This window comes from Amblyomma maculatum, chromosome 1, assembly GCF_055883805.1.
Source record: "Amblyomma maculatum isolate TAMU_Amacu chromosome 1, ASM5588380v1, whole genome shotgun sequence".
In the NCBI taxonomy this organism is placed as follows: Eukaryota; Metazoa; Arthropoda; class Arachnida; order Ixodida; family Ixodidae; genus Amblyomma; species Amblyomma maculatum.
The window spans coordinates 278743042-278756161 of record NC_139344.1 but is presented as its reverse complement, the minus strand read 5'-3'; the positions used below and the strand labels follow the sequence as shown (position 1 = coordinate 278756161).

Here is a 13120-nt window from a genome sequence, read left to right as displayed (position 1 = left end):
GCATCACTTTTCTATGTAAAAGTGAATATTCTAGTGTCTCTTGCAGGTCTGCAATAATCATTGTAAAAATGTTGAGAATCTTTCAGACGACTGTGTACAAACTTGACTAACTACACATAACTTTCCGCATCCACAAAACCATATGCTGGCTTAGTCCTTTATCTCAGAGCTTCATTTGTCATTGGCAATTGTGCCAGTATTGCCAGTGACAAGTGGCACTTGTCCAACCTGCTCTTACATTGCTTGCATTGCCAATGAAAAAGGAATAGATTTGGTAAATACATTGATTGCATTTTCAACTCTACAGAGCCATAGTTATCCATGAAAAAAAAAATGCACATTTCAGTCTAGCACATATTTTTGGCATGACAAAAGTCATTTTATGATTGTGCCACACACAAAGAGTGCCGGTGGCGGTGATGCCTAAAAAAAAAAAAAAAAGAGCTCTTTCGTAAAGTAGTTCAGACAGCAGCTTCGCTGACAATCTAGAATTTGTACCTGACAGTTACTCTGACCCCGTTTGCGATGTGCATACACTGGTAAAAACAAAACAAAGATGGCGAAGTGACAGCATGCTTTACTAATGAAGGAAACTTTTTAGAATTAGAATGATATGAAAAACATTACAACTAAACCTGGCGATGTTAGTATGTTTTTCGGGAGTTAATTTGGCAGTTACAGGGTTAACGTGCAGCTAACTCCATATAATTAGCATCAATTAAATGCTGTGTATCTTGGGGACCATCATTAACAATGTCATGCATGTGAGCCATCACATGCTTGAGTTCATTAAACATACAAAATATGTAGGCACCTTTTATTCAGACAGCATTTGTATACAAAATCAAAAGCACCATGGCAATGTCAGAAGCAGCTTAGGCATATAAGCACAGCCTATTTTGAACATGACGTGGAACAGGTTCCTTAGCCCTCATATTTTTCAGAGTCGGCTAACAAACAGATGTGCATTTGCAAAAACCTGCATGGTATGCAGATGAGCCATTCCTGCCACTAACAAAATGAGCCACTTCACAGATTTCCATATGGTCCTTCCAGGTTTTGAACTCTGCAAAAAGAAAGATTTTCCAAGTTGTCAAAAGTGAGTCTCAAAAAAAGACAGCTAGAAACAGAACTCTTGTAGACTGGAAAATACAAAATACAAAAAAAAAGTACAGGTATTGCCAACACCAGCCGATTGCACAAGTAAACTGCGTATGTTGACATCAATTTTTGGAAGCAGATTTCAGAGGCTAGGCTACACTGCCATGCAGTCAGCCATAACTACTGCTGGATGAATGTCAACATATCCAAAATGAGCTAGATAACTTTTCCTTTGTTGTCCTTTGTGTGCCTTCATAGAGGCTCTGACTAGGCTCAAACATGGCAAATAGACTTGTCCTCCGCACTCATTGGTTCTTTACAAAGCCTGTCACTGGAAAGGCCTAAAGCTTTTCCTATTGGTTCATTGACTTGAACATCTTCGGTGTAACTCCGCCTGGTTGGGTACTTGAAACAAAAGTTTAAGAAACACCATCACCAACCAAATTTTTTATTAGAACCCGACATTTCGGGACCAACTTGGTCCCTTCCTCAGGGGCGACTGAAGTTTGAGGCCCGCAGTAGCAGGCACACGTGGCGAAGTCCAATTGTGTAGCAGAGCCAGGGTAGCGTCCCCGGATTCCTGTTCACTGCTGCAGCTGTCAGCCGGATGAACCGAAAAAAGACGTGACGTCTTTTGAAAGAATTCGTCTCCACATCAAGTGTGTTCACCTCGTCAAAGGTGATTTTGTGGTCGGCACATTCGCAGTGCTCGGCGAGGGGGGTTGCTTTTCGAGTTCAATTGCCGAGCGTCATTTTTGTGCTGCAATATGCGCCGACAGATTTTTTGTTTCGCCGATATACGAGGCAGAGCACTTGGAGCACGAGATTTTATAAATAACGCCTGGTTATTTTTCTTTGGGAATACGGTCTTTTGGTAGCGGAAAAAAACGGCAGACTGTTGAGGTAGGTTTGTGCGACACACAGACGTGTTTCCGCAGGATGCGTGCAAGCGCATCACTGGTGCCCGCCACGTATGGGAGGACAATGCGAGGGCGCTTCGTCGTTTCCGTGCTGACCGACCCTCTTGTCCTGCTAGCTCGACGACGGGAAGCACATTGGAATAAAGGCGCGTGTATAGCCATTCTTCTTCAGATCGGCCAAGCATAGGCCGCTGCCTGCTACTGCGGGCCTCGAACTTTAGTCGCCCCTGAGGAAGGGACCGAGTTGGTCGCGAAATGTTGGGTTCTAATAACTAATTTGGTTGGTGATAGTGTTTCTTAAACTAGTGGTTCATCACACCGATTAACAAGCTACAAGAGCCTACATATGCTCTTTGCAACCTTGTGTTCTTATTCCATCATTTACTATCAGCCAAAAAGAACTCAGTACTCTGTTTGACAGCATTATCTGCACACTGGATTCACTTTTATTTCGTTGCAACAAGGTGCCAATCACGACAAAGGCACTGGTCATCGAACAACAGAATGCCCAGTGCTCAGTTTAAAGGCAGCAAGGAAACAGAGGTAAACCTGCCAAGTACAATGATCAAGAACAATGCAGAAGCAGTGTTGTGTTGTGGCAATTATTCTAGGTAAATCTCTGTGCATCATCATTGTACAACAAAAGGAGTAAAAGCTGCGTCCAGGTAGCGTAAAGCGTGAAAAAAAAAGAAAAAAAAGCTTTGCGGTATGACTTCCCTCTCAAAGAAGCAATGGCCCAATGCTCTACATTGAATAGAAAGGTAGGCAAAAATAAACATCAAGCAAAATATACACAGTGTCTATCAGTTATAATAGGGCTATAGGCACACAACATACAATTTCTGGACATGTATCATCCCTGGGGTGCTGTCAGCAGCATTTGGGGACAATTCCATAGCCCATTTCATCTAGATGAGTGAACTTGATTTGCGGAAACAGCAGCATAAAATTTATGGTTTTCATTAAATCCACGATGGTGATTCAGCATCCAAACCTAGAGTCGGTCTGCTGGCTTGTAATCTTCATTGTCATTGTAGGTTACGTTAGGCATTGGTGCCTTGCTGGCTTTTTATGCGCAGCTGGGCGAGTCGTCGGGCTACTTCTGCACGCTGAAGGTAGGCAGTGACACTGAGGCTGTCCTTTTCCGTTACATGTGGCATCAGCATGACATCGAGCGCTGTATTAAGGCGAAAGCCTTTAAAGGGAAACTGCACCGGTTGTAGATTTTGATGAGTTTCAAGGAATCAAATGATTACAGCTTCCAGGTTAAGCATGCAAGATATCTTCGCGCTAGCGTTTCAAACAATGGCGAAAATAGCGATTTAAACCCCTTCAGCTATCGAGCTTCTCCTCACCACACAGCGACGTGTGGGGGGAACATAATGACATCATTGACGGCACCGGTATGTTTCCCGTGTAGAATGGCTTGGTTGAAAGAAGTAAAAACAAGGCTACCAAAATTGAAGGCCCAGAAACATTGTTTGATGGCATCAAAAAAAGGACCGCATGATGTGGGCGAAGGTAACGAAAAGAAAAAAATATTACCGTCCTTGATGTCATCATAGAGCTTCTACGCAGTCCTTCAGTGCTGTGAGGAGAAGCTCGAATTGTAATCGTTGATTACTTCATCAGTTTTAAAGATAGCACACAAACACAAAGCATTACCGACAGCTTATGGAGAGTCAAATTCCTGAATGTCGCAGAATTCTCGAAAAGTGAGGCAGCTGCGCTTTAATGGCTCATACTGTCGGCGTTCGTTCGGTCACAATATAGCTTTCAATCAAATTACATCACCTGAAACCGAAACTAATGTCATCGGAAAAATAAAAATCCTGCATCCCTCGCATCGCCAGCCTAAGCTTTAACCAACTGCGCCACGCCCGGGATCGTGAACAGCACATAAATCTTGTCTACAGTGGTTTGGTTTGGTTTGCGGGATTTAACATCCCAAACCGACTCAGGCTATGATAGATGCCGTAGTGGAGGACTCCGGAAATTTTGACCACCTGGGGTTCTTTCGCATCGCATAGAACACAGGCGGCCTTGCTTTCGTCTCCATCGAAAAGCGGCCGCCGAAGCCCGGTTACGATCCCGCATTCTTGGGAACAGTAGTCGAGCGCCGTAACCACTGCCTTGTCTATCGTGAGGATGAGTTAAAACACACATCAAAATTCTCCTTGTCTGCATGATGCTGATGCGGCCACTCCCCTTTGTAGCGAGGGATCACAGAGTTCTTCATTAGGCCAATAAATAAAGGAGTAGAAAAAGAACAAAAACTATACCAACTGCTGTGCATTGGCCAAAAGTCCAGAAAAAAGAAATGAGGAAAGAAAAGAAGGTTTACCCCACCAGTCAAGGCGGAGAGTTTTTTGTATTATGTGGTCTTTTGTTGGCTTCTCTCTCAACGACGCTGAGTGGATTCAAATCTGGACAACTAGGAGGCCACAAGTTGGGAGTGATGTGGTTATTGGAAGTTGTTGGCCAGCCACTCGTGGGTGACGCGGGCGGTGTGGGCGAGAGCCGAATGTTGCTGAAAGACACAAGGTTTTCCTTTCTTTCGAAACAGTATCGGTCCAGAGCTTCACTACGGTGGCAAGCACCTCTGCGTACTCGGCAGTATTAATGCGGAGTCCTTCTGCAAAACAGTGTGGCAGCATGACATCGCCCTTGTTGCTGACGGCTGCTGACACCATCACACACAAATTTTGTGTGCAATGCTGTCGGCACCTCATTAGCGCTTCCGTAAAGCCATCTTTCATTATGGCAATTAGCTTTTTGGTCTTGATCGAAGTTCTTTTCATCTGAAAGAAAAAAAAAAGAGCATTCCAGGCTCTTCAGCTTGCCTAGCAAGCGCTTGGACCAGAGCAGACAATTCTCCCGAGCTTTACCACAAAAGAATTGCGCCCTCCTCATGACACAGAAATGGTACCGCACGTCCTCGTGCACAGCAAGCCTGACAGCTGACTCTGCGACATCGAGCTCCTTTGCAATGGCCCGCATTGACTTATCTGGGTTGTCACTCACGATGACTTGCAGCCTCTGAAGAAAATCAGGTGTTCTGACAACGTCTGACCGCTGATTGTTTTTTCCTTTTCACCACAGATGCCACGTCACCGTCACAGCACATCAGTTCTGTTCGCCCCTTGTTAACAAAAGACCTCGCTACATTCAGAAAGTTGGCAATTTCCAAGTCGCTATGGCGCGCGGCCAGTGCGACGAGGACTGCATGGCGTTTCATTTCCTGCGTCAACTTGTACGCTTCCATTATTCAACAAACTGCGCAGTATAAATGATAAGGGGTCAACCAACAAGAAGCCGCATGCCTAGATACATATGCTGAGCCTGCTGGTGTCTATGGCGATAAGGAGTAGTAACCTCAAATACCTCATGCACCAGTGAGCTACGAGACTGCTATAACTGTGCCTAGTGACGGGCAATCAAAGTAGCTTCAACATCCTCGAGCCTTCCCTCGTGAAGTAAGTGGTCAAATTCATCATTCGCAAAGAACACGCAGTGAGCAAAAAAAAGAAAAAAGAAATTACAGGCTCTCAATTTGTGTTTGAAGTTTTCAGGTGCAATCAAATCTATTCGCTGCAACCCATCATGCTTCGAAAACCTTAATGAAAAGCATGGGTAAAAAGTAGTTCAGAGTGCAATATGAAAGACCTGCAGTAGACCTGCAAGTAGTGCTAAAGGAACACTCAAAGAAAAAGTAGGCTTGCAGCGATGGCATACTGGCTCCTAATCACAAAAACACCACTTTCACTGAAAACAAAACTCTTATAAGGTAGAAAAAAGAGAACAGAAATGCAGGCATTGCAGAAATACAGAAATCGCAAATGCATGCACAATGACATGCAAGGGATCCCGGAGGCTGCCTAACATGTATTATGGTTGCATGTTTGAATTGTTAACTTTTGTTCCAAAAATGGCAAAAAGACAGGCTAAATATTGGAAGACAAAAATAAATTTGCGCTTGGCAGTGCCACAGGCAGTCAGTTTCGTTTTGGTATGTTTTGGTTCTTTGAAGTCACAGCTATGCATTTGGCATCACCACATGGTTTCATTTTTGATATACATGCTTTGGTTTACAAGTGCGGAGCAGCAGAGTTTTCCTCTGATGAAGTTCATGCCTCAGTAAGCGCTTCTCTATTGAAAAATCTGGTATGAAATGCACACAGGATTAAGTTATAACTTACTGGGCAGAATAAACCTCCACAGACCCGAGTGAAGCTGGGAAAGAAAAGAAAGGCTGGAAAAAGTAAGATTTAAAATGGTATGGATGCTTATAAAAAACACCTCGAAAGGGATTTAATCCTAAGTCCTTTGGAGTTTTAACTGAATGTCTTAGCCATTGCGCCACACGAACAGCTGAGACCTCTCGCATTACATTACTTGTGTAGTGCACTTGCATTTTTTACATATTTTTCACTCACCCCTAAACAATTGCATCCCAAGTGTGCTGAATGCTTTTGCTGGCTGTTAATAGTGTCACCGATGTCTCATATCTATGATAAGCATAGGATTTTGCCAAAATATCTCTATTTCTCTATTGTCTGCTGTCCCAGCGTGCATGCACAGACCTTACTGGCACATCAGTTTGCCATCTGCAGGGCAGCGACGCTAGAGTACACCACATAAGGTGTAGACACCCAAGGAAGCATTGAACGAAAGGGAGCTCAGTTGGTTCATATTAAGAAATACAATAGTGAAGGAAACGAAATAAATTGAACAAAACAGGCCCTGTGTACCCCTTTTTTCTTTTAACTTTCTGCCACAATGCATTGTTCACCCCTTGCTGCTATTCAAAAAAGACCATCTGTAGCAGTCTTTACTCGTCACTCGTGATGGTAGCTCGGCAATGTCAGTGGCCGCATCCATAGCTTCGCTAGCTACAAACTTTGCCGCCACATCAGCGCTCGTACATTCTATCCTGTTAGTCAAGTGACCTCAACTCTAAAAAGCACCGCATGCTCTGTGGGTGCCAAGGTCAAGATTCACTGCGAGAACTTTGCAGTCAAGCTCAGGATCTATGCCTGGTGCAAACAAATAGACGGCTTTGGCGAACTGTAGCTTTAATTTCAGCTGCTGCTAGATTGCACTGCTCGCTATGCATCAAGAATCACGGAGTCTATGTTTACACCATCGTTTGCGTCATTTTCGCAAGTCTAAATCCCTTGGAAGGAAAGCAGACCTCTCCAACTTCAAATCGAAATATCTCAGCAATAAATGTGTCTTGCTGCCGGACAAGCGACAAAAAAGTCACGAAACACTGCACTATTAGATTCTAGCAACAAAAAATATTGTGATGGGTCCCATACTGCAGAAAATCTGGCATCCATGAAAAATTATGGGTATGTATCTGGCAAGTGGCAGGAAGGTGACGCAGCACTGCAATGACTGTCCGTCAGGTTGCGTGACATCACAAGGCCACATGACATGACCAAGTCAGCAGGTGCTGCCACACAGGGTGCTTTTTATGGTATCAAGTTAAAAAGGAAAACAAAGAGAACATCGCTTGGGGCAATTACGCGCCACTATTTGTTTCTTGCAGGTGTATCCGTGAAAAAGGTTTGTGCATGCAGGGCTACCTGGAATCACTTGAGGCAAATCCTTGAAGCCTTTGTTATGAAATATTAAAAATTGTAGAGGTTCAGCTCTCTTTGAACGAAGTCAAGTGCATTAGCCATCGGCTGGTGCCGCATTTGTAGCTGCCGCTTCAGTCTTGGCTTGATTCCGCATTTGGTAAGCTTCTTGGCAATAGGCTAGTCTGGCTTCTCGTTCGATGTCTTGGCAACCTGTCTGGCATGGTTGCAGTCTGTCTTTGGCACAAGTGGATTCCTCTACACCACACTGCCTCCTTTTGTCATGCCGCCTGGTGAATTCGCCCAACACTATGCTCGCGGTCTCGACTGCACTTACCCAGAAATGTTTTAAAGCAACGAACAGAATATGGGTGCACAAAACACAGACAACAGAACATGTTGCTGCCGCTGCAAATGAATGAACGAAATAGCTATTAGAAATGACAGCAGTGCCTACTCTGCTGGCAGAAATCTTGAGCAAAAATTTCTCATCAATTGGCCCTAACTGGCTATACAAGGCCATGCGACATTTTCCCATGAAAATAGCAGTGACTAAAATTTTTCATACTTTCACAATCATCTTTTAGCAAATAATGACCTGCTTTTGTTTCGCACTACATGCGCCATAGTGTCAGCAAATAAATTGCAATGCTGTTTGTACAGCAAGCGACTGCAGGCAAGGGACACATCTGGGTGATATTTTTGAGGTAGTCGTGTAAGCCAGATATCGCCCAAGTTTTTAGGGCAAAAAAATTATGGCATGTAATTTCTCCCTAACAAAGATTACCAAAGTACTGCCTGCTGAGAACTTATTCTCGGCAAATAATTTCAACAGTGTATGGAGCAGAGCATGAATTCGGGCAGCCCGAAAACCTGGGCCGGGCTGGAAAATTGCCATTTTTATTGGTCTGGACCTGGCTCGGGCTTGACATACAGGCCTGGGCTTGCAGCTTGCAGTGGCGGAACCAGGCCAGGCTGGGTAAAGCTGTGTATGGCTTCTTTTGGAGATGGAATTCGAGCACTAAAATCATTCCAGTGGTTTATGAATGAACCACTACTAGTACATATGTTGACAGAGAATGAGAGAAAGCTCATTTGTAAACAGAGTTTAATCAGTGCCACTCAGTACTTTGTCCAAGTAATTTAGTACGAACATGCCGGGCTACATTCAATGACACAAGTGAAAAAAGTTAAAAAGGAAAGGCTCAAAACTCGATAGCGAACTGTACTACAATGGAGGTGTTATGAAGTGCTGTAACCTGTCATGCATGACACAGCCCGTTTGCATAAGCACGTGCCTAATGAAGTACTCAACGCCATCAGCTTAGGATTTCTCAGCAATCAGTGAGCAAGAGGGTAGCTTCTAACCTTTGTGTTACTGCTAACGGCTGGACATTTGAAGCCTCATAACAGCCCATGGACAAGGACCTTCAATTGACTGCTCGGCAGGCAGCCATCTGTTTATAAAAATTCTGACTGTCTGCTTTGCCCCCCCCCCCTCCAAAAAATGTCTCTACGCTACAATAAATGCTGTAGGATAAGAGCTTATTGCTTTAGGAATCTTTACATATCCAATAACATATACATGCACAATGAACAGACACTACCGCTTTTCGTCTCCACAGAGATGTGGCAATGTGGCTGTGATTTCTTCAATGAATATGTAAATTTTGGTTTTTTCTGCCCTAGCCCACTCATGTTCCTGGGGCAAAGTTGCCAGGGGCAGTCTTTTTGTAGGTGATTAAGCAAAGAACTTGCACCAAGAGCCAATTGCTTATAAGGGGTCATAGTTAAAATGCCCGTAATCCATACCTTTTAAATGTACATTGTGCTAGATAGCTTTACATAAAATGTCTTCTCAAAATATTCTTCACCGAGCCTTTGCTTCTGTCGGTGCTTTAACTGTGCCCTTCTCTACCAAGAATATTTTGCAAGGTTTGTCTCTCACCTTGATTTATTGTTATGTGCTAGTTAAGCAATACATTTTTAAGGCGTCTGCTCAGACTTACTTTGCAGGTTTGGCACGGGCCCTGTCGTGGAAGCGCAGGCCGGGTCCACGGCCATGTAATCATTGCCGATGGGCTTGGTACCATGGGCCCGGGATGGTCTTCAAACGTGGGCCAGGGAAGGGGCTGGAAAATCCAACCCGTGCAGGGCTCTAGTAAGGAGTGTAAGAAACTAAAGGTACATACAGGAAAGAAAAATCACACACACATAAGGGGAGTTCAGTAGCGAGTTCATTACTTCGAAGCACCGCTCCGTGGTCTCCGTGCTACAATGGAGTTGTCTAAACGGTATTTACGTTATCATTTCTGTTGTCTCAACAGAGCTTATCCTTTTGTCGTACCCGACGCAAACTAGGTAAAATTTCATCAAGGGTACGCAGAATATCATCCATATAGCTGCCGCTTTTGGCTGTAAAAGGTTCAGTGCTAGTTTCGAGCTTTTGGTGCTCAATATGTATCACTAGTTTCAAGCTACAAGCAGATCAATTAAGGGGAAATGAGGGTGCTCGTAGTGATGCTCGAGCGATATCATAGGCAAGTACTTCGCCCGGATGTGATCAAAACGAACAGCGTATGGAGAATCGGGGCCAAGAACGAAAAAAAGCATAAAATGAGCTTCGTCGCCCTAAGCAGCTAATCACTGACGAGTGCCGTGAGTATTTGGTTGATAAAAGACAAAGCATCAAGCGCCAGTCAGCAGCATCATAAGACAGTGCAGTGCTCGCCTTCAACCGTGCTAAATTGGCGCGTGCTGTAAGTGCATACCTTGGCACAAATCCCTGCAGTATGTGACAAATAAGAACGGTAAGCGGACAGCATATAACCACGAACATTGCACGCAAAAGGGGCAGCTAAAATTTGAACATGGCGGCACCTTCATTGGCATGCTTTGTCCACAACTAAACAAATCTTTTCACAGAACGGGCACTAACCTTTCTGTACCGAAGCCGCAGCAGATGTGCCAGGGTTGTTCACGGCGCGCACACCAGTCAGTTCGATCGCACCCGTCCGTGGAACAGGCACAGTCTCGTTTACTACAACAAAAGCCACGGCACGAAACCGCCGCCGCGGCACCGGCGGCATCCCCAAGCAGGGTGGGTGGCGGGCGATGAGCGGTAGCCCGTCGGCACGCCGTGCCCCCAACTAGGGACAATCCGACCTAGGGATTGCTAGGGATTCAGGGCGACTGTCCAGCAAAAATCCAGGCAACACTGGCATTATTCATGGCGAGTTTTAGCCGCTCCCGTGACCGTACGTCGCTGTCGCCATCTCTCGGCAGCCGGCGGCATAACTTGTCAACGGAGGAGGAGCGGCGGCGACGGCCGCGGAGCGCGGAGTTGACAGGCACAGAGTGTATAAAGGAGGCCATGCACATGCATATTCTAGCTTTGGGCTAGCTAATGTTAAATAGCCAAGAGGTTTAATAAGGGAAGAAGCTAATGGTAAATTATGTTGTAGCTAAGACAGGGCACTGTTACCGTTGTTAGTAACTACAGATTGTGCGATATATTAACTCCAGGAAACATACATGCTCATACGAGAGAAGTATAATGGTGCCACATAACGCATAATGGTGCTGGGTAAGGATGTCACCAGTGAAAAAAAAAATGTTTTCAGCACATTGAGAAACATTAAATATGTTTTGCACTAAGATTGAATGTTTAAATGTGCAGGTAGGCGAACACCAACATCTGCATTATTGTTAATTGGCTATAAATAACACAGTCGTCACCAAAAGCACTGTAGCTTGTATGCAGCCAAGTTGCTGAGAAAGCACAGTGATCAAACTGAGAACTTGTTAAGGCCTTTTCTATCTAAGTGGTTGGCTGCTGCCGTGTAAGCACATTCTCACTAATGTTTCTGAAAGAGAAAGTCGGGACTTTAGACCCTGTAACAATAATTAATTATTTGGAAATTGATGGCACGCTTCACCACTGTAAGAAGGGTAACTTTTTGTTGATTGGCGTGCATTTCTAAGGTGCTCGCTCAAATACTAGTTAATTTCTCTGTTAAGTTGTAAGTAGCGTTTACATATATTTGTATCTGTCCCTCTGTGTAGAAGAATGCTAAATTGGGCGAGTTGGTGCATTCGCATTTTAGGAAACGTAGCGCAAAGAAGACAAGGACAAAAATGTTTATTTGTGTGTGTTTCCTTCTTTTTTGTCCTTGTCTTCTTTGCGCTACGTTTCCTAAAATGCCTCTGTGTACCTTTCACTTGATGCGATTTTTCAATCGAGTACAACGCATCAGCTGACTCATCTGAGCATCACGTTGTCGCCTAATGATAAAATGTTAATTACAAAATAACTAACAAATAATAATTAATACAGGTATTAGTAATAAATAATTAACGGATATTAAGCAAGGCCAGCAATTTGTCTACTGGAATCGTACCCGACATAAGCCTTCCCGTGGTATGACTTGCCATTGCAGCCTGAAGTTCAATTGTTTCTAACAATTAACTAATTAAAGGCTATTAATTAGCACTGGCAACTAGGGCACTGCAATCATACTCGATATAAGCTATCCCGTGATATACGGCTTTACATTATCGCTTAATAGAAAAATGTTATATACAAAAAAACTAATTAACGGTAATTAATTAAGACGGTTACTTAGTATACTGTCATATTCATCGACATAAGCTGTCTTGTGATATATGACTAGCACTGTAGTCTAAAGTTCAAGTGTTAATCACAATTAACTAATTAACAACTGTTAACAATGTCTGGGGATGAGTTATTTTACTCGACATAAGCTATCCTTTGATATATGACTTGACATTGTAGATTAAAGTTCAATTCTTTATCACAATTAGCTAAGTAATGGTTATATTAACTAAGACTGGCTATTAGTGCAGTGCAATCATTCGGTATAAGCTATCCAATGATATGTGACTCGATGCTATAGCCTGAAGTTCAATTTTATTCACAATTATTAAATGACATCAATTAAGACTTGAAAATAGTCAAGCACAATTGCACTCAACGTAATCTATCCAACAATATATGACTTGATGCTGCTGCAATGAATTCATTTTTTTCGCAATTAACTAATTAACTGCTGTATAGTTAGTACTTACAACAAAGTTAGTGCAATTATACTCGATATAAGTTTCTATTGATATAACAGGTGTGGTATTGAATCTAAAATAAAACACAGCTACTTTGTGCACTCTGTACATGACTGCCCACGATGCTCATCAGCCAAGTAACGCTAGCATTAAAATAATGTGTCAGCAAACAATATTTCCTGAGAGGAAACATCATTTTGATTTAATTACAGAGCTGTGATCCTCCCAGAAAAGTCACATAAGGTGCTAATCAGCTAATATCGCCAAATTCTCATTTTACAACAGCCTTGTTCTATATTATATACAAAGCATGTCACTCATAGGCTGGGGACCAAAATGACGGCCCACCAAGCTTGACGGTCGTTTTTGGTCAAAATAGGCAACCCTGGCATGAGAAGTCACCACCCTAATACAGTGCTCTAGAATATTGGGCAG

General features: G+C 43.5%; 1 long non-coding RNA gene across 3 annotated transcripts; it reads right to left on the bottom strand.

Moving 5' to 3' along the window:
* Positions 1 to 800: 800 nt before the first annotated feature.
* Positions 801 to 10727, bottom strand: LOC146206638 (uncharacterized). 3 transcript variants are annotated; one of them, XR_014704481.1, is made up of 3 exons: positions 10545 to 10727; positions 9616 to 9784; positions 801 to 1066 (listed from the first exon to the last, which is right to left on the bottom strand). It is a non-coding gene; the product is annotated as an uncharacterized LOC146206638 (long non-coding RNA). The 3 variants fall into 3 exon arrangements; XR_014704479.1 differs by having other exon boundaries at positions 9616 to 9764; positions 10545 to 10722; XR_014704480.1 differs by having other exon boundaries at positions 9616 to 9738; positions 10545 to 10717.
* Positions 10728 to 13120: the final 2393 nt, after the last annotated feature.